General features: G+C 44.1%; 1 long non-coding RNA gene across 1 annotated transcript in view; it reads left to right on the top strand.

Annotated features, from left to right (window-relative positions):
- The first annotated feature begins 14,216 nt into the window (after positions 1-14,216).
- Positions 14,217-27,544, top strand: part of LOC132011700 (uncharacterized) — a 112,413-nt gene continuing 99,085 nt past the window's right edge. The window contains exons 1-2 of the long non-coding RNA XR_009402434.1: positions 14,217-14,388; positions 18,672-18,731. This is a non-coding gene — a long non-coding RNA (uncharacterized LOC132011700). The remainder of the gene's footprint in view (positions 14,389-18,671; positions 18,732-27,544) is intronic.

A 27,544-nucleotide genomic window follows, 5' to 3' on the forward strand; every position in this document is an offset into this window, starting at 1 on the left:
CTGCCTGCCTCTCTGCCTACTTGTGATCTCTGTCTGTCAAATAAAATAAATAAAATCTTAAAAAAAAAAGTAGAAATCAATAACAAAAACAGAAAAAAGGAAAAGTCATCTTTACATGGAAATTAAATAGCACATTATTGAGCAATCATTGGGTCAAAGAGGAACTCAAAAGGGAATTTTAAAAATATGTCAGAGAAGGAGGCAAGATGGCCGAAGAGGAAAGGACCTCATTTCATCTCGTCCCTTGAATTTAGCTAGGTATATATCAAATCATCTGAACACCTATGAATTCAAACTGAGATGTAAGAAAAGAATTACTAGAATTCCACAAAGAAAATTGACCACTAGGGGCTTCAGAGAAATTAATCTGATGGGATATATCAGAAGGTAAATCGTAGGGTAAAGGAGCCTCCATAAGCTAGCTGATTACCAGAAAGTGATACAGCTCCAGAATGCAAAATCAGAACTTTTAGAAGTCTACTCCAGTAAGGACGGTCCCTGCCTGAAAGGCACTCAGGTGGCAAAGTGGGGAAGAATCCTTGGTGCGACAGCGTGATCTCAGGATCCCTGGGGTCACAGAAGGAATGGGGGTGCTTGAGCCAGCAGGGTTCTCAAGTGTTGGAGCAGGAAACTGGCTATGATCAGCAAGCCTGGGAGTGGGCTCTGAGCTCAGTTTGCCATAAACTGCAAACTGTGGCTGAATGGTGTGGTGGGGGGGACCTGCAAGGGGGAGAAATGAGACAACAACTCCCCCAAGAAGGGCAAGGTGGGTGCATGCAGGATCAGGTGACCACTCTCCCTGCAGAGGCCTTGCAAGCGACTGACCCCTAGTGACCCTCCTCCCTTCCCTGGAAGGATTGGTGTAGGTGCACACCACAGGAGTCTGCAGAGTTTGGTGCATGCGAAAGTGAAGACTCATTTTCCCTGAGGATTTACTAAAGAGAAGGGACTGCAATCTTTTAGCTCCTGGGCTGGAGATCCTGTGGGCCATTTTATTTTCATCCTTTAAAGTGGAGCAGAACCCTTCAGGGAACAAAGCCACATAGAACAACCAGAAGCAGCTTACAATGAGCCCAGTCCCCTGGCAGGCGACATTGCAACTGGCCCAGGCAAACACACTTGAGAATCAGTGCAACAGACTCCTTTCCCAGAAGACCAGCTAGAATATCAGGTAAATACCAAATTTATGGATCACACAAAACTGCAAAACCCCAAGGCTAGGCTAGGGGGAAATAGTATATAGAATTTGAGGGTTTTTCTCATGATTCTGTCATTTTTCAGGTCATATTTTCCTTTTTTTTTCTTTTTTTCCTTTTCAAACTGTTTCTTATTTTATCAAATCTGTTTTTAAGTCTTTTTTTAACTTTTATTTTTACATTTATATTTTATAGATATATTCTTCATTTTTTGCTTCCTTTCACATGTTTTTTGTTTGTTTGTTTATATGTAAGTTATGCTTTCTTTACAATTTTGGGATTTCGTGTCTTCTAACAAAAAGACCAAAATACACCCAGGATCAAGTGGATCACTCTGTTTTGTCCACCCAGAGGATTATATTCTCTCCCTTTTCCTTTTTTTTTTTTTTTTCCTTTTTTCTTATTTGGTTTCTGACATTTTTGGATTCATCTAGTGTGTATTTTGCTTGGGTTGTAGTGGATATTTTTTATTTTGTTCTCTCATTCATTCATTCTTCTCTGGACAAAATAATTAGAAGGAGGAATTCACAACAAAAGAAAGAACCTGAGGTAATACTCTGCCACAGATCTAACTGATATAGATGTAAGTAAAATGTCAGAGCTGAAATTCAGGATAATGATTATGAAGTTACTAGCTCAGGTCGAGAAAAGCATAACAGACATTAGAGAATCTCTTTGTAGAAGTAAAATCTAATAAGGTTGAAATTTAAAATGCGTTACTGAGATGCAGTCTAAAATGGATGCTCTAGGGGCACCTGGGTGGCTCAGAGGTTTAAGCCTCTGCCTTCAGCTCAGGTCATGATCTCAGGGTCCTGGGATCGAGCCCCACATCAGGCTCTCTGCCTGGCAGGGAGCCTGCTTCCCCTTCTCTCTCTGCCTGCCTCTCTGCCTACTTGTGATCCCCCTCCCTGTGTCAAATAAATACATATAATCTTTAAAAGATAAAAAAAAAATAAAATAAAATGGATGCTCTAAAAGCTAGGGTAAATGAAGCAGAAGAGAGTCAATGACATAGAAGACAAGATTCTGGAAAGGAAGGAAGCTGAGGAAAAGAAAGAAATACAACTAATAGACCATGAAAGAGGGCTTCAAGAAATCAGCAACACCATTAAATGACACAATATTAGAACTATTGGGGTCCCAGAGGAAGAAGAAAGAGAGAGAGGGACAGAAGATATATTTGAGCAAATCATAGTTGAGAACTTCCCTAATGTTGGGAAAGAAACAGGCATTCAAGTCCAAGAAATAGAGAGAACCCCCCTCAAAATCAATAAAAATAAACCAACACCCTAACATATGATAGTGAAGCTTATAAAACCCAGAGATAAAGAGAAAATCCTGAAAGCAGCTCAAGACAAGGACTCGTTAACCTATAGTGATAGGAACATTAGACTGGCAACAGACCCATCCACTAGAGACCTGGCAGGCCAGAAAGAAGTGGCATGATATATTCAGGGTAATAAATCAGAAAACATGTAGCTAAGAATATTTTATCCCACGGGGTGCCTGGGTGGCTCAGTGGGTTAAAGCCTCTGCCTTCGGCTCAGGTCATGATCCCAGGGTCCTGGGATCGAGCCCCGCATCGGGCTCTCTGCTCATCAGGGAGCCTGCTTCCTCCTCTCTCTCTGCCTGCTTCTCTGTGATCTCTGTCTGTCAAAAAAATAAATTTAAAAAATCTTAAAAAAAAAAGAATATTTTATCCCACAAGGCTCTTATTCAGAATGGAAGTAGATATAAAGAGCTTCCAGGACAAACAGAAACTAAAAGAATTTGTGATCACTAATTCAGCCCTGCAAGAAATATTAAAAGGGATCCTAAAAGCAAAGAGAACCCAAAAGTAACATAGATCATAAAGAAACAGAGACAATCTACAGAAACAGGGACTTTAATTTAATACAAAATACCTCAGACTAATGAAAATGAGAACATAACAAACTCAAACTTATACAACAAAAGCATCACAAAGATGGAAATTTATTGCAATGAATGCCTACATTAAAAAAGAAGAAAGATCTCAAACAACCCAACTTTATACCTCAATGAACTAGGAAAAGAACAAATTAAGCCCAAAGTTAGCAGAAGGAAGAAAATAACAAAGGTTAAAACAAAAATAAATGTAATAGAAAAAAATCAACAAAGCTAAGAATTGGTTTTTGAAAAGACAAACAACATTGATAAACCCTTAGCTAGACTAAGAAAAAAGATTCACAAAAGTAAAGTCAGAGGTGAGACAGGAGATGTTTCAGTGGAGCCACAAAAATACAAAAGATCATAAAGGACCATTATGAGCAACTATATGGCAATGAAGTGGACAACATAGTAGAAATGTATTAATTCCTAGAAATATACATCCTATCGAGAGGGAATCATGAAGAAACAGAAAGCCTGAACAGACCAATATAAATAAAGAGATTGAATCACTAATCAGAAATTTCCCAACAAAGAAAATGTCAGGACCAAATAACTTCACAGGTCAACCCTACCAAACATTTAAGGAAGAATCACCAGTCCTTTTAAAATTCTTCCAAAAATAGAGAAGAGAACACTTCCAAATTCGTTTTATGAGGACAGTGTCACCTTGATATCAAGGTCAGGCAAAGACATCACAAGAAAAGAAAACTACAGGCCAGTATCTCTGATAAAAATGATGCAAAAATCCTTAAGAAAATATTAGCAAACTAAATTAAATATCGTATTGAAAAGATCATATATGATCAAGTGGATTTGTCCCTGGAATGCAAGAGTGATGCAACATATAGGAATCAACCAATCTGATACACCACATGAGCAGCATGAAGAATAAAAATCACATGATTATCTGTGGAAAAGCATTTGACAAAATTCAACATCCTCTCATGATGAAAACTCTCAACAAATTAGATACAGAAGGACATACCTCAACATGATAAAGACCATATATGAAAAGCTCACAGTTAACACCATATCTAACCGTGAAAAACTGAAAGGTTTCCCTCTAAGATCTGTAACAAGGTAAAGATGCCCACTCTTAATACTTCCACTTATCATAGTGCTGGAAGTTCTAGCGAGAGTTATTAGGTGAGAAAAAGAAATAAAAGGCATTCATATCAGAAAGGAAGAAGTAAAATTGTGTCTGTTTGTAGATGACATGATCTTATATGTAGAAAACCCTAAAGATCCCCCCTTCCCCTAAAATACTGTTAGAACTAATAAACGCATTTAGTAATGTTTCACAGTACAAAATCAATACACAAAAATGAGTTATACTTCTAGATACTAATAACCATTCAAAAAGAAAATTAAGAAAATTATCCCATTTATAACAGCAGGAAATACTTAGAAATAAACTTAGCAAAGCAGGTTAAAGATTTTTAAATAGAAAAGTATAAAATACTGATGTAAGAAATTGAAGTAGACACAAATAAATGTGTTCACATGTTCAAAATTGGAAGAATTTATATTGTTAAAATGTCTATACTACCCAAAGAAACTACAGATTCAATGCAGCCTTTATCAAAATTCCAATAGCACTCTTTATAGAAAAAAAAAAAAAAGTCCTAAAATCCATAAGAAACCACAAAGAATCCTGACTAGCCAAAGAAATTTGGGTAAGAAGAACAAAGCTGGGGAACCTGGGTGGCTCAGTTGGATAAGCGACTGCCTTCAGCTTGGGTCATGATCCCAGGGTCCTGGGATTGAGTCTCACATCAGGCTCCCTGCTCTGTGGGGAGTCTGCTTCTCCCTCTACCTACTACTCCCCCTGCTTGTGCGCGCTCTCTCTCTCTCTGTCAAATAAATAAAATCTTAGGGGCACCTGGGTGACTCAGTGAGTTAAAGCCTCTGTCTTCAGCTCAGGTCATGATCCCAGGGTCCTGGGATCGAGCCCTGCATCTGCTCAGCGGAGAGCCTTCTTCCCCCTCTCTCTCTGCCTACTTGTGATCTCTGTCTGTCAAATAAATAAATAAAATCTTTAAAATAAACAAATAAATAAATAAAATCTTAAAAAACAAAGAAGAATAAAGCCAGAGACATCATATTCCTGACTTCAAAATATATTACAAAGCTACAGTAATCAAAATAATATGGTATTGACATAAAAACGGATATATAGGCCAACAGAACAGAATAGAGAGACAAGAAATAGCCCCATATATATTGTCAACCAATCTTTGACAAAGGTGCCAAGAATACACAATAGGGGAAGAAAAGTTTCTCAAATAAATGGTGTTGAGAAAACTGGATATTCAAAAATCAAAGAATGAAGCTGGATTCTTTTCTTTCTTTTTTTTTTTTTTAAGATTTTATTTATTTATTTGCAAGAGAATGAGTGAGAGAGAGCATGAGAGAGGAGAAGGTCAGAAAGAGAAGCAGACTCCCCAAGGAGCTGGGACCCTGATGTGGCGCTCAATCCCGGAAGTCCGGGATCATGACCTGAGCCGAAGGCAGTCACTCAACCAACTGAACCACCCAGGCGCCCATGGACCCTTTTCTTATACCATACACAAAATTTAACTCAAAAGGATTAAAAATTGGGGGTACTTTGGTGACTAAGTTGGTTAAGCTTCCAACTCTTGATTTTGGCTCAGGTCCTGGGGTTAAGCTCAGTGCTCATCTCAACACTCAGCAGAGTGTGTGTGTGTGTGTATGCTTGTCCCTTTCCCTCTGACCTGCCCCCCCCGTTGTGCTCATTCTGTCTCTCAAATAAATAAGTAAAATCCTTTTTTTAAAAAAGAGATAAAAAATTTAAACATAAGGCCCAAACCCATCAAACTCCTAAAAGAAAACATAGGGGATAAGTTTCTTGACAGTGGTCTTGGCAATGATTTCTTAGATGCAGTAACAAAAGCAAAAACAGACAATAAGACTGTATCAAACTAAAGATCTGCACAATAAAGGAAATAATCAACAAAATGAAAGGACAACCTACAGAATGGGGGACATATTTGCAAAATATATTTCTGTAAAGGGTAAATATCCAAAATATAAGGAACTCCTACAACTCAATAGCAAAACAGCAGCAACAACAAACAGGCCTATTAAATATGGTCATAGGAATTGAACAGACATTCTCAAAAGAAGGCATATAAGGTGTTTAACCTCATTAATCATCAAGGAAATACAAATCAAGGTTGCAAAAAGATATCATCTCACACCTGTTAGGATAATTATTATTAAAAAGAAAAAAAAATAGAAAACATTGGCCAGGATGTGGAGAAAATGGAATACTTGTGCACTGTTGGTGGGAATATAAACTGGAGCAGCCACTATGGAAAACAGTGTGGTGGGTCTTAAAAAACCCTAAAAATAAGATTGCCACACTGAACCAACCATCTCACTTCTGGGTATATATCCAGGGGAACTGAAATCAGGATCTTGAAGAAAGAATTGTTTGCACTCCCACATTCATTGCAGCATTTTTCTCAATAGCCAGCACACTGAAGCAACCTAAATATCCACAGATGGAATGGATAAACATGTGAGATATAGTACACACACACACATACACACACACATATATGTATATATACATATATGTATATAAATACAATGGCTTTTATATACATACATTTATAGGTATGTAGGTTATATATGTATATAGAGACAGATGTATGTGTGTGTGTGTGTGTGTGTACACACATAATCGAATATTATTCAGTCTTAAAGAAGGAAACTCTGGCATTTATGACAACATGGATGAACCTGAAAACCATTATGCTCAATGAAATAAGCCAGACACAGAATAAAAAATACACCTGCTATCACTCACTGAGTCAAACTCATAGAAGTGGAGACTGTAATGGTAGTTGTTAGGGTCTGATGGAAGAGGGAAATAGGGAGGTCAAAGGGTATAAAGTCTCACTTCTGCAAGATGAGTAACTCCTAGAGACGTACTGTATAGCATATCACATATAGTTAACAATACTGCATTTTATACTTAAAATTTTGCTGAGAGGATAGATTTGATGTTAAGTGTTTATATTGCACATGATAAAAGTAATAAAGAACACATCAAAAAATGGGCAGAACACATGAACAGACACTTCTCCAATGAAGACATACAAATGGCTAACAGACACATGAAAAAATGTTAATCATCACTGGCCATCAGGGAGATTCAAATCAAAACCACATTGAGATACCACCTTACACCAGTTAGAATGGCCAAAATTGACAAGACAGTAAACAATAAGTGTTGCAGAGGATGTGGAGAAAGGGGAACCCTCTTAAACTGTTGGTGGGAATGCAAGTTTGTGCAGCCAATTTGGAAAACAGTGTGGAGAGTCCTTAAGAAATGAAAAATAGAGCTACCCTATGACTCTGCAATTGCACTACTGGGTATTTACCCCAAAGATACAGATGTAGTGAAAAGAAGGGCCATCTGTACCCCAGTGAACATAACAGCAATGGTCACTGTTGTCAAACTGTGGAAAGAGCCAAGATGTCCTTCAACAGGTGAATGGATAAAAAAGATATGGTCCATATATACAATGGAATATTATGCCACCATCAGAAAGGATGAATACCCAACTTTTGTATGAGCATGGACGGGACTGGAGATTATGTTGAGGGAAATTAAGAGAAAGTCAATTATCATATGGCTTCACTTACTTGTGGAGCATAAGGAATAACATGGAGGACATTAGAAGAAGGAAAGGAAAAGTGAATTGGGGGAAATCAGGGCGGGGGAGTTGAAGCATAAGAGACTATGGACTCTGAGCAACAAATAGGGTTTTGGAGGGGAGTGGGGAGGATGGTGGCGGGTATTAAGGAAGGCACATTGTGCGTGGAGCACTGGGTGTGGTGCATAAACAATAAATCTTGCAACACTGAAAAAATAAAATTAAAAAAATAATAAAGAGGGTGGGAGGAGACTTTTGAAGGTGATGGAAATATTTATTGCAAAGGTGGTGATAAGTTTCACAAATATATACTCATCTCCAAATTTATTAATTGTATACCTTAAATATGTACCATTTTTGTATGTCAATCAAATTTCAATAAAGTGGTTTTAAAAAAAAGAACTCTCAAAGCTTTAAAGTAAAAGTCAAAACAACAACCTCTATTTAGAAAATGGGCAAAATACGTGAAGAAACATTTTACAAAAAGGGTATAAAGATGGTAAATCAGCATACGGAACGATATTCAGTATCATTAGCCATCAAGGAAATGCGCATTAAAACCACAAGGAGATGTTGCTGCACCTATCAAAATCACTAAAAATAAACAAAAAATAGTGAAAATACCAAATGCTGTGGAGAGGAGAAACTGGATGTAAAATTGTCCAGGCATTCTGGGAAAGAGAATGGCAGAAAACTGAAAATGTGCTTCCTGTATCATCCAGCAATTGCCCTTTTAGGCATTTATTCCAGAGAAATGGAAAGTTACATTTACACAAAAACTTGTACACAAATGTTCATAGTAGCATCATTTGTAACAGCCAAAATCCGGAAACAACCCAGACAGGCATCCTTCAACCAGTGAATGGTGAAACTATTTACATTTGTAGTACCATCATAGCATGGCATACTATCCAGCCAACAAAAGGAATGAACTATTGATACCCATAAGGACTTGGACAAATTTCAAAGGAATTTTGCTGAGTGAACAAAGCCAATCCAGGGGCTCCTGGTTGGCACAGTCACTTAAGTGACTGACTTCAGCTCAAATTCCCGGGATTGAGCCCCAGGTAGGGCTCCTAGCACAGCAAGAAGTCTGCTTGTCCCCCTCCTCCTCTGCCCCGCCCCTGCTCATGCTCTCTGTCTCTCTCTCAAATAAAATCTTAAAAAAAAAAAAAAAATACAAAATACAAAACCAGTCTAAAGAGACTACACCGCTTTGTAATTCCATTCATATAACATTCTTTAAATGACAAAATTATAGAAAAACAGGTTAATGGTTTTCAGCCCCCCCCCCCACCAAGGATGTGAGGTTACACAAGGCAACAAGAGAAATTACGTGGTGATGGAACAGTTCTGTATCTTGAAGATGGTGATGCATACCTACACATTTGATAAAATTCTGTAGAACTAAGTAAACACACACAGATGAGTACAAGAGAAACTGGGGAAATCTAAATAATATTGTTGGATCAATGTCAATACCTGGGCTGCGATATTGTGCTATAGTTTTGGGAACTGTTACCATTAATGGAAAACTGGGTAAAGGGTGGACAAGATCTCTCTGCATCGTTTCCAAACAGCTGCATGTGAACCTACAATCATCTCAACATACTTTAATATTATTTTAAAAGTGTGTCTTTGCTGCAGCATCCACTATTAGGGTTATTATTATTATTTTTAAAGTACAATCCTCTTAAAATGCATTGTCCAAGGCCAGAAAGCTATTTCATAAATTTTAAGAAACCTGGCTCCTAAGTTGACACTCCCTCACCTTGCTGTCAGCAGGTGATGTGCACTGCAGAGTGTTGGAATTAGAAGTTCCGGAGGCAGATTACTGGCCCTGGCCTCGCGGTGTTCAGGTGTGTGTGTGCATGTGCGTATGTGTGTGTGTAGGTGGGCACTGGTATGAACGTGAGAAATAAAGGAGACGGAAAGCTATGCCTCTGTCACTGTCAAGAAAGGTGGCCGGCTGATGAAGGTAATGCTGAAAGCCAGGGAAGGGTTTAAGAAGGGGGCTGGCGCCTCAGGAACGCTCTCCTGCTGCATCCTCCGGGAGGCGGTGGGCGGCGGCTGAACTGTCCGGGGGCAGTGACTGAACCCCACCGCCTGCAGGAAAAGGTGAACGCGGGACGGGGGCGGGGAAGGGGCGGGAGGTGCGGCCTCTGAGCAGCGGCCGGCAGGCTTGCTGAGCAGCCTGGCTCTCGGTGGCGGCGCCTGGTCTTGGATGCTGTTGCAAAGACGCCAACGAGACTCCGAATGCCAGGAGAGCAGCGCTGAGGCCGGGGAGGGTGGGGCCGCCCGGAAATCTCGGTGGCGCCAGCTGGGTAGCGTCTGCAGGACGGGGGCGCGCACACGAGGGGCACGTGGGTGTGGATGAACCGGTGCCGCGGGGCCTCCATCCTGCAGCGCCACCGCGGCCGGGTGTCCGCGCCAGAGGAACGGCGGGTGGGGTGCCTGTACCACACAGTCGGCCCCCATGGTCCCCGCCCGGCACCCTGCGGGCAGGCCAGGGGCTGGGACAGCACCCAGGCTCCGCGCCTGGAGGCGCTCTCCGCGCTGGTCTGCTTCGCGGTGTCTGGGCCCCCTCTCGGCTCCGGTGCGGAAAGCCCGCCTGCTTTGTCCGGGAACGGCTGAGGGTGCGGGCGGAGGACCAAGGGGCTTCCAAACCCAGACATGGGGGAAAGACTGGGATGGACAGTGATCAATGGGAGTGCCGTGGTGCTTCGAGGGAATTGCCACCCATAGCCGAGCTCAGGAGAGTGGCGCCGGGGACTGGCGGGGCCGGCGGGTTCCACGTGGGTGGACCCCGAGCTGGGGGCATTGGAGCGGTCGCAGGTCGCCGTCGTCTGCGCTCCCTTATGCCGGTACACGGACGCAGGCACATGGTCCGGGCTTCCTGCCCCTAGCGGGGTTGGCGCCGGGAGCGCGCGGTATTGGGAAGGCTGCCCTGCGGGGAGACCCGGTGGTACGCGACTGAGGTGTGGTTACTGGGGAGGAGGCGGGAGGCACTGGCAGGCTGTGGCCCCGCTGCCGCAGCAGCTCCGCAGTGGGCGCCCCGCGCAGAGGAAGCAGCGGGGGGCGGCGAAGTGCCCGCCGGTCGCACTGCGGTCCTTGCCCGCGTTAACGTGTCCTCAAGATGAAAGAGAAAGGAAAAAAGGTCCATTTAAAGGGGCAGGGGCGGGCAGAGACTTTGCTGGTTCCAACCCGCGCATAGGGCTTTGGCCGCGGGGACGTGGGAGTCGCAGGGCAGCGCCAGGTGTCATAATGCGGGAAAGTGATTGCGAACGCAGCGGCGCCTCCATTTGGGTTGAGCTCCCAAGAGCGCAGCCGGAGAGCGGGCAGTCTTTTAAATTGGGCATTTCCCGTAGTGGTCCCAAACCTAGTATTAACCCATTCTCAGCTCCTACCCCCAAACACCTCCAAATTTCTAGCAGGCTTTTATAAAAGGTCAGGTCAGTTCTACCAAGTTCATGTCATTTAAAAAAAAAAAAAAAATTTTTTTTTTAACTCCGTTCCCCTCTCCGACCCCAAGTCCCCACGAGGCAGCTTTTCACAGTCCTAAGATGTGGTTACTCCAAACCCATAGCAAGTTGCTCGTGTGCTCGGCTTTTCAAACCCCAGACGGTGCCACCGGAGGACGCTGAAGGCAAAGCCTCCGCGGCCGCCAGGGTTTAAAAAGCGGCGGCTGCCCGACGCCCTCGAGACTGCCGCGAGCGGAATATAGACAAGCCACGCGTCCTCCTCCCAAGGCTGGCGGGTCGGCCCTGCACCGACACTTGGCGGGTGCCCCTGTATCCTTCACGGGTAGCGCGCATTTTCTCAACAGAGCGTGACCCGGTAGACGATGCACTCGAAATCCGGAGGACCCTCCTGCCCGCGCGCAGTATCTTCCTGCCAACACTTCTGCATTTCCTTGCAGCCAGCGCTGTCTGTGCACCTGGACCACCCCGGGCCTCCGTCCTCAGCCTCTCCACGCCTCACTTCCAGGCAGCCGAAGGAGGGCTTCTCCGAGTTACCTGTCCTAGGGCAGCAGCTACATGGAGGCCATCCACCTTGCTCTGGCTTCTCAAGGGCAGAACCCACGAAAGTCCGAGGCACCTGGGCCCCACATCTTCCCAGCGTGGGGCGACGTGTGTGTGTGTGTGTGTGTGTGTGTGTGTGTGTGTGTGTGTGTAATGCCTCTAACACACAGTAATTCCCAGAAGACAAAGCACTGGTCTGTCTGAAGATGGTCCAGAGTTCAAGCGGGGAAAAAAAAAAAATCTCGAGGCACTGAGTCAGTGCTTGCCGCCTGCCTAGGCGTCTGGAGCATCTGCATCGCGGAGAAGGGATTTTTTAACTCTGAACCTTCTCCAGATCCTCTTGGCAATTATCTCATCTGGCAGTGCCGCAACAAGTGGCCCCGCCGCCTACCCCGGATTACAGCCTCCTGGTCCCCAGCCCCTGCTGGAGTAGCTGTTTGGGGTGTGTGCGGGGGGGGGGGGGGGGCTATTTTTAATTGTGAAAATTCTGAATCCCGTGTGCTGGCATTCTCTTGTCATAGTCAACCCCCCCCCCCCATTTTTAATGCGGCGGCACCATCCAGATTAACACCTGGAAATGGAAAACTTACCCACTTTCCTATTAAAGAGGCGCTTTTTAATTTTTGTTTTTTAACCGAGCATTTTTCCTCCTGATGGATTTAACACTTTACTGAGAAGACTTCCTCAGCCTTTGCGGTCTGGAGAAGTTGGAGGCGGGGACTTAGGGGTACACGTCGTTTCTTTTCATGTGTGATGCTTTTCCGCCTCCCCCCACCCAGTTTACATTGGTCAAATTCTCGGCTTCCTCGAAGGTTCTCTGTACAACATTTGCACCAGAAGCTTTACCTCTAAACCCCCTTTTCGGGTAAACCTGCCTGATAATTCTCCCGCGCCCAGCGAAACCCAGGTACCAGTGGGTCAAGGTCCCCTGACTTCCATACTGAGAGTCACATTCTGGTTGGAAAGGCCCTCAGGGGCGACAGACGTGTCGCCAGGCTGACAGAAATAGGGGACGGGGCTGGAGCATCCAGGGACCTAGGGCCTCCGTCTTCCTCCCCGAGGTCCCCTTGATTCAGCTGAGTTCCGCGGCGACCTCGCCCGCGTCCCCGCCCAAACCGAGTACGAAACTACCTTGGACAAAAGTTTGAAAAGAATCCAGTGTAGAAATAGACTTTTCATTTAAATCTGGTTATAATAAATAATCATATAAGTATACCCACATAACCACCCAAGTGGAGAGCAGATGCCCAGATTCGCGGTCCCCACGTGTTGCTAGAGCTGGCGCAGACGCGTCCGCGGGCACTGTGGTGAACGTGACACCGCATTTTCTCCGAATTCCTGCCTTCTAGGGTGGTGCAGGGCTATGGGGAGGTGGGGAAAGAGGCTGCGGAATCCATCCGTTCTTCCGGACCACAACTCCGGGGGCGGGGGGTCTCGTACGGCCCCCTTCTCCCACCTGAGAAAAGCAACTCTCGTTTTGGATGATTAATAGCCGGGCTTTCCAAGACCAGGAGGCGCGTCCCTGCCGGCACCGCTAGCTTAATAGTTTTAATTTAACCTTTATCATCAGCAACATGCTCCCGAAGGTTGGGAGCAGGATTTGCACCCCGGTGGCTGCCCTTTCCCTCCTCCACCCAACAGCGTGCTTCCAGGGGAGGGTCGGAAACTTGCAGCTCCTGCGGCGCCCCCACCTTCCGCGGAGGAAGCAGGCTCCCAGCGACCTAATCCCGGAGCTATCAGACAACCCCGGGCGTGGTCGGGGCTCTCCCAGGCCTCGGAGTTGGGCGGGGTCTGCAGTGCATCTTCTTGGGTTCTCTTTGGCACAATGTGCCTGTGTACAGAGAAAAACAAACCAAAACCAAAACCACGCTCCTAAAGAGCCCCTGGCATCTACGAAGTGGCGGTGGTATACACGGAGTGACTGTGCCTGGAGATGTGGGGGGAGGGTACTAATGCCAAGGGCAAGGCAGGAGGACAGTGAAAGCCCGCAGTCCGCCAGGGAACACTTCCTATCCGGGTTCAGCGGCCGGGAGCACCCCGAGCTGTGGCTAAAGGGGCTGGTAGGCTCTCCCGCACCCTGCGAGCTTCCCCGCCTTCCTGTGTCCCCCACGGCTTTTCCAGGAGGAAGATGGGGTGCCCAGCGGGGGTGGGGCACGCCGGGCTGCCGGGCCGGGTTGTCACGTGCCCCCCACCCCCGCCACTGCGGCGGGAGTTCCAATCAGAGCGCGCCAGGGGGCTCCTCCTGGGCAGGAACCACCCGGCTCGGCGGCGGAGGGTGGGCCGCCGTCACCTGACCGCCCGCCCCCGCCCCCCGCGAGTAAGGGGCGGTGGTAGCGTCTGCTCGGTTACAAATGGCCCCTCCCGCCCCGCTCGCCCGCTCGCTCGGGCTCGGCGCAGACCCGCCCGGGCGCACTCCTCCCGCCGGCTCCGGGCGTCCCGCCGCCCAGCCGGGAACTGGCCGGCGATCCCCGCCACCCTTAAGGGTGCTGCCGACACCCAGCGCGGAGGCTAGCCGGTGGAGGTCTCTAGGGGAGGCTAGACCGCGGTGGCGCGCGGCTCTCCTACTCGCAGGTGAGTGTGCAGTACGGGCGTGGGATGCTGCGGGGACAGTGCGTGGGGACTTGCGGGTCCTCGGATGCAGACGCGGATCCGTGCGATGCACAGGTTAAGTTTGCGAGAGATTCTGAGGATTCTCTCCATCTCGGCCTCCTTTTGCTGCTCCAGCGGGTTGGGGTCTCCCGCTAAAGCCTGGATTTGGGGGAAGGGCTTTGGGAAATTCTTGTCTTGAGATACTTGACAAAGGTTGAAAAGACACATCAGGTGGAGCGTGTAGCTGCAGCTGATGGGGGTTAGACAGGTGCACTGGAGTGTGCCTGCCTGGGTGTGTATGCGTGTGTGCGTGTGTCTGTGTCTGTGTGTGGTTCCTGGCTAGGAGGATGAGCCCGAGATAGGACGAAGTCACTGCGGTGGGTCGTTCCATCCCCGGAAGCCACTTAGATCCTAGAGAGGGAAATTGCGCTGCTCTGAGGTGGTCACTGGGTAGATGACACGGCAGCAAACCATTGACTCCCTCCACCCCACATCGGATTTTGGATATACCCCTATAATAGCAGGAGTGCAAGTGCTTATAAAGAGTGTGTGAGATTTTAAGGCATCCAGAAAATATTCCTTTTACATTTTAACTTGTTGGCAGAAATTAGTATTAAAAGTGCTGAATCATGCAAAAAGATGTGAAAAATAATGTACTTTTTTGGGGGGGGTAAAGTTTTTCAAAGCTACTAACATCTGCATTTCTGAATGAATGCTTTAAATTTAAGGTGTAGGCACTGGGTATTTAAAAATCACATTTTGAGACTGTGCCCTTGGCTTTATGAATATCAGCTGCTTTTCTTTCTTTAGTGTGAGTTGTATCCATTCATTATCTCTTAACCACCCCCCCCCCAAAAAAAAAGACTTCTTTTTTTTTTTTTTTTGGTGTGTCCATGATTGTGAAAGGAGTGGAGGAAACAGTCCTCCGAAATAGAAAACATCCTCCTTTGATGAGTGCAATGATGGCCAATTTGATTTGTCATATGCCACTGAAGGGAATGTCAAGCTGATAACATGCAGACTAGAGAAAAAAAAGAAACAGGAGTTGTCCATGGAGGGAGAAATAAGCCCTAATCCAATTGTGCTCATCAGTAAAAGAGCTGAAGGAGAGTGTTTCCACATTGGAGCCTGAGTCTTTGGTGGAGGTGGAAGGGTGCAGTTTTTGATGCAAGTTCTGAGGTCAGACACCAAGTAGCATAAAGATGATTTTTTTAAAAAAAAAATTCAGTTTTAGTAAAATGGGTGTGTCCAAAGACAGCTCTTACTCTGGGCTGTACTGTCTGAACTGCTCAGTGGCCTGCTGACTCATAAGGGAACCAGAATGGCTTAGCAGGGTTGGATTTTACTTGTAGACTCTAAAAGAACTCTACCTGCAATCCTCCTTCCCCAAAACAATAATAAGAATAAAAGAAAGAATGCTCTAGCAGAGACATCCATAAACAGAGAAGCTCATCTCCTCTTCCATTCTCTTCTTTAGGGAGGTTTTTCCCTTTTCCTTGACTTGTCACCTTCATTTCAATACCTGTCATCCATGCTTGCGCAAAGAACATTTGGTTTGACACAAAGATTTTATTCTAAATCTTAACATGAGAAATAGTGGCCCTCCTGAAGAGGATTATTTTGAAGGTATTTGTGGAGGATACTGAAAAATGGGAATATGAGAGATTAATTGAGTTTTCTTTGCAGCACAGACTCCCTTAACATTGCATGCAAGACTAGGGAGCCCCACCCTGTTTCTGAGCATCTGCATGAAAGGCCAGGAAAGGAATTCGAGAATTGCAGTGGTGCAGAGAGAGGCAGTTTTTAGGCTTGGGTATTCCGTTTACTTAAATGATTTCTAAAATTGTGGAGGGTGGGTAGCCTTTAATCCATAGGTAGGTCTTGAAAAGCACAGTGTTATTTCTGTTTCACTTGGCAGCTTCTTAAATATCCATTTAACTTTCAGAGGTTGATTTTGATAGAAAAGCGGTATGAAGTCGGAGCTGCTTCCAAATTTTAAGATGCCAGGGCTAAAAGACTTGATTGGAAGGACAAATAACGAAGCATCTAGTAAAGCCAAAAGGAGTTATTTTTGCTCTGGTATTTTTAATACAATTTATTTATGAAAGTAAGTTTTTTAGAAAGAGGGGGCTCATTTTCAGGCAGTAAACCTGCTTGCAGAATAGACAAACACCTGGCGTCTCAGAACAGAGATGCATAATTGGAGTGAGAAACAGGTGAATGAGCTTACCTTCTACTGCTTGGTCCCTTAGTCAGAACCCAGTCATGTCACTTCAGATTAGAAGGCAAAGCATTTCTGCAACAAGGCAAGGAGATTTCAAATCCTATTTCAAATTTATGGGAAAGAAAACGTTTTGAGTTTCTCTGAAGAAAGAGGCGATCTTTGTAAATTCACAAATCATTATCATAGTCAGGCTTACCCGCATTGTCTACTGCAGACAGCGGGTCTGACCATGATGAAGAGAGATACCAAGACTTTTTTCTTTCCTTTTTTTTCTTTTTTTTTTTTAATAAAACAAATCCAAAGGATGCCTTCTTGATGTTGCCATTCATTTTTTAAGACAAATAAATTATTTAAAGAAGAAAAAATTATTCTTTTCCTCTGATGACTAGAGTGAATTAATGTGCTATTCTAAAAAACAGTGACCAGTTAGCTGTATCTTAACAGTTATTCCTGACTGAAGTGAGACTCCAGGTGAGTATTCTATATTCTGTTGAGAATCAATCTAGGTTCAAAGCTACTAAAACCACCTTCTGCTTCTTTTCCTTCTTTCTTATGCTATCTTTCCTCTCTTTAAAATCCACAAACCACAGCTACAAATCCTAGCACCTAGAAGGCTTTGAGATTTCCCTTGGAACAGACGATCAGATAAACTGCCTATGATTGTGGGTCATTCTGAAATCAAAACAGATCTCAGCTTCAGCCTCAAGAATCAAATTGGTAGGATGTCTCCAGAGCCTTGCTCAGACGCCAGTAACCTGGCAGCCTGGTTTCACAGAGGGTCTTTTCCTAAGATTTGCAGTGGTTCTTTTGTGGAAGTTAGCTCTGCCCACTTGCATAGTTAATTGCATTGTGAGAAGGTTCCAGAACAGTACTTCCTTGAGTTCTGACAGTAAATACATACACAGCGTTGTATGAGGACCATTCCAGAACACGCACCTTCTGTAAAGTGAATGTGCTGGCTGAATAAACACTTGGGCTACGTTAGCCTGCCGACAAGTCTCATTTTTAACCATAGGACATGGTGTTTCATCTGAGCTTTTTCAGGACCCTAGAGAGCCTTGCAGGATGGAGAGGAGTATCTGATGTCTGACTTCTCTTTGAGCTGGCCTCCAGGAATTTACCTTTGTCCATTTGAGGATGTCAGGTTACATGTACCTTGCAAGGAGATTGAAGAAAAGTCATGTTGCTAATCTACTTATTCTAGTGAGCTGTAAGATTAGTAATATCGGTGCATTTATGTATTTAAAAATTAATTATATATTTTGGGGTGTGTGAGTATTAGGTTGGGTTGAGTGTTGGTAAGATGCCTTTAAAAAACCATTTGTGGGATGGAGGTGGGGGGTGCGGCGCCTAGGTGACTTAGTTGGTTAAGCATCTGAATATAATCTTGGGGTCCCAGGATGGAGCCTGTGTCAGGCTCACTGCTCAGTGGGTGTTTGCTTCTTCTGCTTCTTCCTCTCCCTCTAAGATCTCTTTCACTCTCTGTCTCTCTCAAATAAATAAAAATCTTTTTAAAAAAATAAAATTAAAATAAAAAATCATTTGGAAATTGCTGCTGCTTAAAAATCATGTGATATTACGTACTTGCACATATATCTCTGCAAAATCAAGAATACACTTTGGTGTGCATGCTTTGCCACCTGTGCCTGCAATCTACACTAAGTAGAATTGCTCTTTAGGATTATTTGGTTAATTATTTTGAGTAGACTTGTGGTAATGGAGAGGGTTTTTATTTCTTTTCTGGTGGATGTTGGGTTCTGATCCTTTGTGCTTACAGCCCTCAAGAAGAGGCAGAGAACAAACATGATAGTTCGTATTATAAGTAAAGTATGTTTTTTTGCAATGTGTTTTCTTTTAGGTTGCCGACTTAAAAGTACTCATGTTCTAGGTTTTAGAACTAAAAATAACATGAGGAATAGCTTTTGTCCCAATGTAGCTCAGGTTGCATCTCTTTTGGTCAACACCTGTAAATCATCTTTACTACTTATGGAATTTGGAAACAATTCGGTCTGCTATTGATCTAAATATTTTCATCTTACAGGTCTTCCTTTGATAACAGTGGATGATGACTCTGCTCTTCTGCCCAAGAGTGGTTCAAAATGTAAGTTCAACTAACCAAATAATGAAATATCGATAATTTTGGAGCTCCATGCAGAACAGTTTGTCTTATTTTTGTTCCTGCTACCTAAGACTGCAGCCTCATAAGTAAGCAACCACCTCCTTGGGTTGAGGGAGGGAGTGCCTAACTTAGACCAACGTTTGTTCACCACACAGCAAGGTAAACTTATACTATTGCCATCACAGTCGTGGGGCGGCATTCTTCCTACCCTCCCTGCCTCATTGTTTTTCTGATAATAGAATATGAATCTTTGCTATCTGAGTGATGCTTGAATGGACCCTTCCCCAGATGTCACATCTTCCTGGGTGGCCCTGCCTCTTCTAATCCTCTTCCAGCTCAAGTGGACAGATTCCAATATGGAGACACATCTAGCCTCAGGACCAGAGTTCTTTTGTGCCAGATGAAACCCTATGGCTTTTATCAAGCTCCGTTTCCTACCATGTACCTTAACCCAAATGTGACCTTAGCTCAGCTGCTATGCTCATACTAGAGCGACCTGGTACACTTTGTTTATAAAACAGCAAGAGTCAAAATCTCTAGGAAGCCATTGCTGTTTCCCACAAAGATGTGGATGGTGCAGAATTTTGCAGATTTCCCAGGGTTAGTCCACCTTCTCCCCTTTGCAGTTAGCAAGTACTTCCAAGTACTGCTCTTTATGAAGGAAGCTGTATGTTCTCGGAAAGGGACTCAGTGCTGGTTTAGATCCGTCCCTGCTTCTTTAGAGACCTGAATTTAAGATATTTTTGCAAAATTCTTAGGCATTTCCTCAGTGATCAGGCTCTACAAAGCGGATTTTTATTAGGAAAATCGTCTGCCCTACCTTCTCTTCCCCTTGCTTTTCTGCCTCCAGTCTCTGTCCCCTTGCCCAGAACATGGATTTCCATGTAAGTCCTTTCACTAAATATCTCTCCATTTTGTTTCACTGCAGAGTTGATTGCTAGAGCTGCTAATAGACTTTCAGCACAAATAGTATATTGATCACTTGAAATCTTGTTTGAGCTTGACTGAATATACATAATGGGGTGTCAATCGGGGAAAAAAATCTCATAATAAATGGCAGGCGACTTATATTCATGAGAAAAAATGTCTTGGGCAGCACACAAAATATCATGTTTACTGTAGCATGACAGACTGATTGCGCCGCTCTCCATCACATTCATCGGGTAGATTTTTAATAGCAGAGGCAAGGTTAGAATACCAAGATCTTGGAAGATTTCTTTCTTTGTTTATATGGGGAAGCATTTTTTGCACACTCTAAGAGTATAAACATCTTCTAGATCCACAGCCATCTTCTAGATCCACAGCCAAAAGAAAGATCTTTTCTACCTGAGGAATTCAGACATTGCAAACAAATCTGTTTAAGTTGGTGTATATTTAAAATCAGCAACTGATTTATGCAGTCCATATTTTTTAAGTTTTTACCATGTGTGTATCAGTGCATATACTCACTGTATGCAAATATCTTTTTCAATGTGTATATGGGAGAGCACAGTATATTTAGAGAAAGCCTGCTTTACATAAATTATTTTTAAGAACAACCAAGCAGAAAAGTACCCATGCGTTAGAAAGCTAAATCTTTTTCTTTTAAAATTTCGCAGTGAATGATAAGTAAAGGAATCTCAGTTTTAATAAGTTTTATGTGCTATTTGTTAAAATCCATTTTCCTGATAGAGCGGTGATGATGGTATGTATTTCTGGGAAAGTGATATTTTTTGGTTACTTTCTGTAGTTGGCATAGAGCTGACTCCCTGATGGCCAGTTGTCTGCTTAGAATCTGGCCACAGAGGGAATATGCAGTATTGTAGCTATAATCCTGTTTTATCCCAGGACAGTGGGATACATTATACTCTTCCAGCCCACTGGGTGGGGTGCAACCTAGCTTCCTTCAGGAATTCTTTGTCTCCTATAAATGAATGAAGCCAGTGGGCTCTTTGCTAATCAAGTTTTAATTGTTGATTTTTTTTTTTAATGGCAAAAATCAAATCACACTCTAGACAAGTGATTCTCCTAGTTCCTGGGCAGTATTCAAGAATTTTAAAAGTGTGCTGCAGCAGAGTTTTCACTTGTTAAATCTCAGGTCATATCTGATAACCAGAAGAACCTATGACTTACATAGAGAACGGGTGAAAACAGGACAGTGAAGCTATCAAGTATAAAGGACTTGACATCAGGCGGATCATTTCTACTCTTCTTCTGTAGGGTTTCAAGAACTTTTGCTTTATCTCATCTACTTCATTAAAGTGCTTTTGATTGATTTTTTTCAGATATCCAATTAGCAGTAAGAGAATGCAAATGTTCCTGAAAAAATGGGATTGTATGAGCCCTAGACAGCTACAGAGGCTTAACAGTATATGATTAGAGGAAAGCTACGAATTTTAGTAATATCTTTTATAAGTAAAATCTTTTATATATATATATTCCCTTATATATGTATACAGCTTTGTAACAATTAGAAACTATTTGCCATACGTGGTTTTTTTGTTGTTGTTGCACAAAGAGAGGCAGTCAAATTTGATAGTGTAAGGTTGGGGAATTATGCGTTGAGATTTTAGCAAAAGTGAGGCTATATGAGAACTTTAAACTTGGGAATTAACTATTTGCATAAATTTCATTACTTTTAACCTACAGAGAAATGTATGTCTGCAAATGTCAAAACTGGGACTTGCTGGATGTCACCAAATTAAATCCTGGGGAAAAGAAAATTGGAAAGAAGACATTTCCTGGAGAAATTTGAATCTGAAAACTACATTTACAGGCTTTGCTGTTGTCTTAAGTTTTGGACAGTTTTTACTAATTTCTTTTAATTAAATGGAGGGAGAAAAATGGATAGGACCTAAGGTAGAAGTTAAATGAACTATATTCTGATTGAAAAATATTAAAGGTTATATGTTGCTAATATAATACCCAGTTTAGTTAAAAATAAACCCATCTTTAATAGATTGCATTCTAACCAGGCCTTAATATCCTATGGTGAGAATATTTAAAGGCAGAACAAATGTAAGCACTTATAGATATCTTCAGTCGATTTAAAAATAACTTCAATACATTCACCTGGTCCTTGGTAAAGCTTTTGAATTGTTTTAAAAGAATCTTTATTCATGATAAATTTCAAAAACAGGGTCACAGTTGCAGCTGTTTTGCAGAAATGGACATTATCATTTCTGAGGTTTGATTTTTATATGTTAAATGGAGATCTGGAAGTAGCTAAAATGCCTGTATTTTTTCCCTATAACTGCTGTATTTTCAGAAACCAGACTCCGAGCTCTTTTCGCTTAGATGCAGCATAAGGTTACATTCGTTCAATAGAAGAGCAGCAGTGGGACTACTTTTTCTTCCAGCAATTATTTCAATAATAGCCAAGTTGATTGGAGGGATTGAGGGTAATGTGCTTTTTAAAAATTGGTGTTTTTTTTCCACTTTAATAAAAACACATTTAGGCAAAATAAGGAAAAATTACAATGTACTAATTCAATTATCAGTGAAGTAGTGGCATATACTATACTAAATAGATCTAGCTTCACATTTAATAAAAAGTTTACTTTCAGGCACAATTGCTCATGCCAACAGAATATCAACAGGCAGTTTGCTTAGGGCATGTACTCTCCAAGCTTTATATAAGTTAGTTTCACTAAGAGAAACCCTGTGACACAGAGGAAACCTTTATTAAACCCCCATTAGCCTCTTAAGAATCCATATTCCCCATGTAAGAGGGGATTAGCTGGGGACCACAGTCAGCTGATGACTACTTAGACTTATTGCTTTATTAATAATATATGTACATTTTATAAATATATAACATACCCATAAGCATACTGTTATACTTATTAATAGTTAAATGCTTATGCCCCACTTCCAGGGAGCCTAAACCATTCCAGTTGAATTCAAAACCCGAATACTAAGAAATAGGCATAACCAAATGTCCTATAACATTAAAAAAAAAATAGGCACGTCTGTTTTCCCAGCTTAGTTTTTATTTGAGATACGTGCTGTGACAAAAGTTATTTTCTTTTTATAAGCAGACCCCACCATGGTTATGTAGAAATTTGGTGAAAAAGTAATATGTGGTAGAATTTTTGGTTTGTTTTGGCTTTGGGGTGTGTGTGTGTGTGGATGTGGATGTGCTGGGGATAGGGGCTTTAAGTTTCATTTAAAAAAAATTAAAAAATCAAGTGAAACCAGTTAGTCCTACTTTCAAGTTAAATTTCTTCATCTTGCTATGGCCTTGGCCCCCTGATGACCGTGTGCTTCGGTGAACATGCAAACCCATTATCTGATGGGCTTGATTTTTTTTCCTTGGCCAAGCAGAGGGGTACCCCATCTATGAATTCTGTGCCTAAATCAAGAATTTGGAAACCCAGTGTCCTACCCAGTGTTATCCTGCAACAAGGTGGCCATACCCTCTTCAGAATCCTCATTTTGTGGCTGTGTTTTTCACAGACCTCTGCAAACATCTCTGTCTTCCCGAGAGTCCTTAAAGATAATTTTTCTCCCTTAAACATTCAAATAAAAGCTCAGCATTCAAGACAAGACTTTAAGATACAAAACCTATTATAAACCTACATTGTTGGCTTCTTCTATCCCTGAAAGTAATTTGGGGGAGCATGAATTTTCCTCCCAAAGTTTTAACTCGGGCCTTCCTGAACACCTTTTGGGGATGTGGTCTTAGCTAGGTTATTTGTGGAACTGAGAGTCCACTCACAGCAGGCAGACAGACAGACACTTTTAAATTGACAGATAAAAACTAAAACAGCACAAGGTCAACATGTATAGAGATGATAGCTTCTGCCATTTCTTTGGAGATGCTAGTAAATGTAGGAAAACTGGCCAAATTCCAGGTTTTCTTCCTCTTCTTCTTTTTTTCCCCCCTTGTGTGTTAGTCTAGGGATGCTGCTGGTGGTGGCCACGATGACTAAAATGATCTGACTTTTTCTAGATCTAAACATGGGACTGACCAGCTTCCTTAGAAAGCCTATTTCTTGAGCAGCGTCTCTGATGATGGAAATGCTCAGTATCGGCTCCACCCAGTCAAGAACCACTAGCCACATGTGGCAGCCAAGCACTCGAAATGTGGCCAGTGTGAATGAAAAGCATAATTTCTGAAATATTACTTCCTTTATATACAAATGAAAGTTTAAAAAGCCACATGGAGAGCTAGTGACTACGTGCCTGGTGGCATTTCCTCAGAGAATTTGGGAAACGGGTGAGGCTTGCCCTTTGTGGACGACATGAGCTAAAGGCAGCACGTGCTGCAGAAACTAGAGGCCAGCCGGCACCGACGATGGTGCTCTCTACACAGGGAGCCCTGCACAGCCACCTTGCAAATCATAGTGGCTCCCTTTGCCCTCTTCTTTGTATATTTTTAAATAGAACCGAATGCTTTCAATCAGGACACAGTGTGTGATATTGTCACTGCTTTTTTTTTTTTTTTTTTTTTTATTGTGGTAAAAACACTTAGAATGAGGTCTACCCTCTTAAACAGATTTTGAAGTATATAATACAGTGTTGTTATCTATAGGCAGATCTCTAGAATGTATTCATCTTGCATAACTGAAATTTTATACCCGTTGATTAACAACTCTCCGTTCCCCCTCTTCCAGCTCCTGGCAACCACCATTCTATTCTTTGCTTCCATGAGTTTGACTATTGTTGCTCTGAGACTCAGTTCCCAACTAGACAGTTGGTCTCTGTTACCCCTGAACCTACCCAGGTTCTGGCTCATTTGTTTGGCTTTGAGTATCCATGTGAGGTGCTCTCAGAGACTTTGGAAGAAGAGCGTTGGGGACAAAAGTGTGGATTTGCCCTTCCAGAAGGTCCTCTTTGTGGTCACTCTACCCTGTTGCACGTGGGTAGGGCTTCACCATCTAATTTCCATGTGGGCTCCTGCATCTGAAAGAATTTTCCTCAAGTGTGCTTAAAAAGGAAGCAAAGACCCCTTCAGTCAAGGCAGGACCTATTGAGAAGTTAAGACACAGGCATAGGCCTCTTGCTAAAACCAGCTAAAGTTTCCCCTGTAAATGTAGAGGGTCTTTTGACTGCATTGACCTTGACATTCTCAGAATCTGTTCCGGGATGTAAGAGTCACTGGGCCAGTGGACTTACTCCAGCTTCTGCTCCTACTGCTTCTCCCCAACATGCATGCATACATCCGTGCACATGTATGCACACATGCATGTGAGTGCACACACATACACACATGTACTGTTTTCTCCCTGGTGAACTCTGTTCCTTCCTGCTGCTACCTTGTCCTTCCTGCCCTCCCCAGTCAAGCCGCTCACTCATACGTGCCTTCTCAGAGCAGCCTCCCAGCACTTGGGTGGTACTTTGGGAAATTCCTCCACCTCCTTCTTTGAAGGTATGAGAATTTTCAAGGCATAGCTGGCGAGTATTTGTAGTGTGTGTGTAGGGTGGGGGAAGGATGCCACTAACCCTTCTGCTGTTGCCCTCTTGCTGTGTCCCCCAGTCTCCAGCTTAGCTGACCTGCCAGGACAAGTTGTGAAGGGCAGTTCTGCAAGCACAGCCTCTCCATTTTGTGTGGGTCCTGGCTGTACCAAATAAGCCCCCTGCTGGGACTGCTGCTTTGTGGGTAGCCTCAAAGGGCTGAACCTTCCTCTCCAGGAGATCCCTCAGGATGTGGGGACAGCCAGGCCCTGTTGTTGAAGGATGCAGGCTCTGCTCCCCATTCACATAGGGCGGAGGACTGGGAGCACACAAGGTGAGGGAGAACCGAGAGAGGGAGCTAATCCAGGGTGCAGAGGGCCTCACCCATGGGGGGGGCCATTGGGAGGGGGGTTGGAGAAGCTTCCAGAACTCAGTCTTAGTGGAGGAGGAAGAAGGCGTGAGTCTGAGGGACCCTCTGTGGACATGTGCAGAGGTGGGGGTGCTGAGGGAGCAGGCTTACTGGAGGAACTGCAAGCGTTGGGGGCATTCTGATGTGGTGTAGGAGAGGAGGTAGGAGAGGCAGAGGCAAGGTCCTACCTTGCTTGCACAGTCTCCGGGTTCTGTTCTCAGGGCAGCAAGAGTGGCTCATTGCTGGGGCACTGCTGATCCCCAAGAGGGCCATCACTGTCTGCTTTTCTCATTCCACCCCTCTCTGGGAGTTCTCTCATCTCAGTGCTGCCACAGTGATGCTGGGCTGGTTGAGCGGGGCATGGTCCCCCTTGGCTGTGTCATCGCCCCATACCCAAGCCATGCTGCCCAGTACGTGGAGAGCTTTTGCTATAGTGCCCATAGTCAGGTGGAGGGCTGATGTGGGCACTTTCTACCCCTGCTGTAGATAGTGGCTGACATACCAATAGCCTCATGTAGGAAAGAACTAATCCCCAAAGGGAAATGGCTGCAAAGTCCCAGGGTACTGTGGCCCTGAAGATGGCTGTAACATTCCAAACTTGTCCCTCAGCTAAGAGGCCCTCTGGCAACTTCTGGGGAAAAGCATGGTCAGCCTCATTTGCCCTACTCAGGTGTCCCTGCCATGGTCCCATCCGGTGCCAGGAGCATGCCAGGCTGTGGACTGGGGCACACCGCCCCTGATGCCCCATCCCTCTACCACCCCCACGGGCTCTGGGGCCTGAAATGCAGATAGCTCTGGGAAGTCTCCCTGTGAGCTCCGCCCACCAGCATGGCTGGCACCTTCTCCACTCTGCTGTCAACCTCTGGCTGACAATTAAGCCACTGAGAAAGGACAATTCACAAGCCTACACAGAAAAATCCTTTTATGCACAAGAATGGCCCAATCCTCCAGATTAGCATCATTTATATCTCTATTTATAGGAGTTACCGTACTTGAGAATGGTCAAATGGCATTGCTTTAAGAAGGTGGCTGGGTCATTCATTTGAAAGCACACTGAGAGGGTTCATTGTCCCCAGTCAGGACTGTGGGCCTGGGCCAACAGCTGAGGTTTGATCATAGTTTGCTGAGTGGGAGGCAGAACGCATGCCGACACAGAGGCAAGGTCATGCTGGCTAAGCCTTTGTCATGGAGTCTGTGGGCTGGGGGAGGTGGGGATGCTGCCTCAGGGATGCAGGCCTGTGACAGGTGTGGCCCAGTAGAGAGCCCCCTGCAGAGTGACACAACAGCTCATGTGGGCAGCTCTTGTTCTTTTGGACTCCCACCCATTGAGAGAAGCTTGGGTTCATCCGTGATTTCAAGTTGCAGTATTGGGAACTAATCTCATGTGGGGAGGACGATGGTTATTTCTAACGTTTTCTGGTTGTTGGCACAAATGCTCCATTAAGTAGCAAGAACATCCCACAGACACCTTCTGACCTTCTTTCACAGATAGGTTGGCCCAAAGGAGTTGTCTTGACAGAGGCTGAGAGCAGGTGTGGAGATAGTCTATTGTCAAGATCCAGAGGGCTTGCAAAAGGCTTCCCTGGTCCCATCACCATCTGTCCCATTCCTCCAGTCAGTCTGGCTCTTCTTAGTCTCCCAACACCTGCTTTGCCCCAAGGGCCAGGGGTGGTCAGGATCACACACCACAGTTGGCTCAAGCTCTGAGGGCATTATTTGAATTGGGAATATCCAGGTATGTGTTCTCCCTCCCTCAGGGCTGGACAGAAATTAGCCACCTGGGCCCTGAGCAGCATGACCTAGGGCCCAGAGAAAATTATCTCCTCACCTCCATGACTTATAACTATCACTTTGTAGTGTCTCCTCAACACTTGATGTGGGTATTTTCATAAGCACCTGTGTAGTAGGTACCATGATCACCGATTTGCAAATGAAGACAGTGGCTTGGAGAGGCAAGCCAAGGTCACACAGCCAGAAGAGGTTGTTGCCCTTCCTCTCCAAGGCCCTT

Source organism: Mustela nigripes, chromosome 2 (genome assembly GCF_022355385.1).
Source record: "Mustela nigripes isolate SB6536 chromosome 2, MUSNIG.SB6536, whole genome shotgun sequence".
Classification (NCBI taxonomy): domain Eukaryota; kingdom Metazoa; phylum Chordata; class Mammalia; order Carnivora; family Mustelidae; genus Mustela; species Mustela nigripes.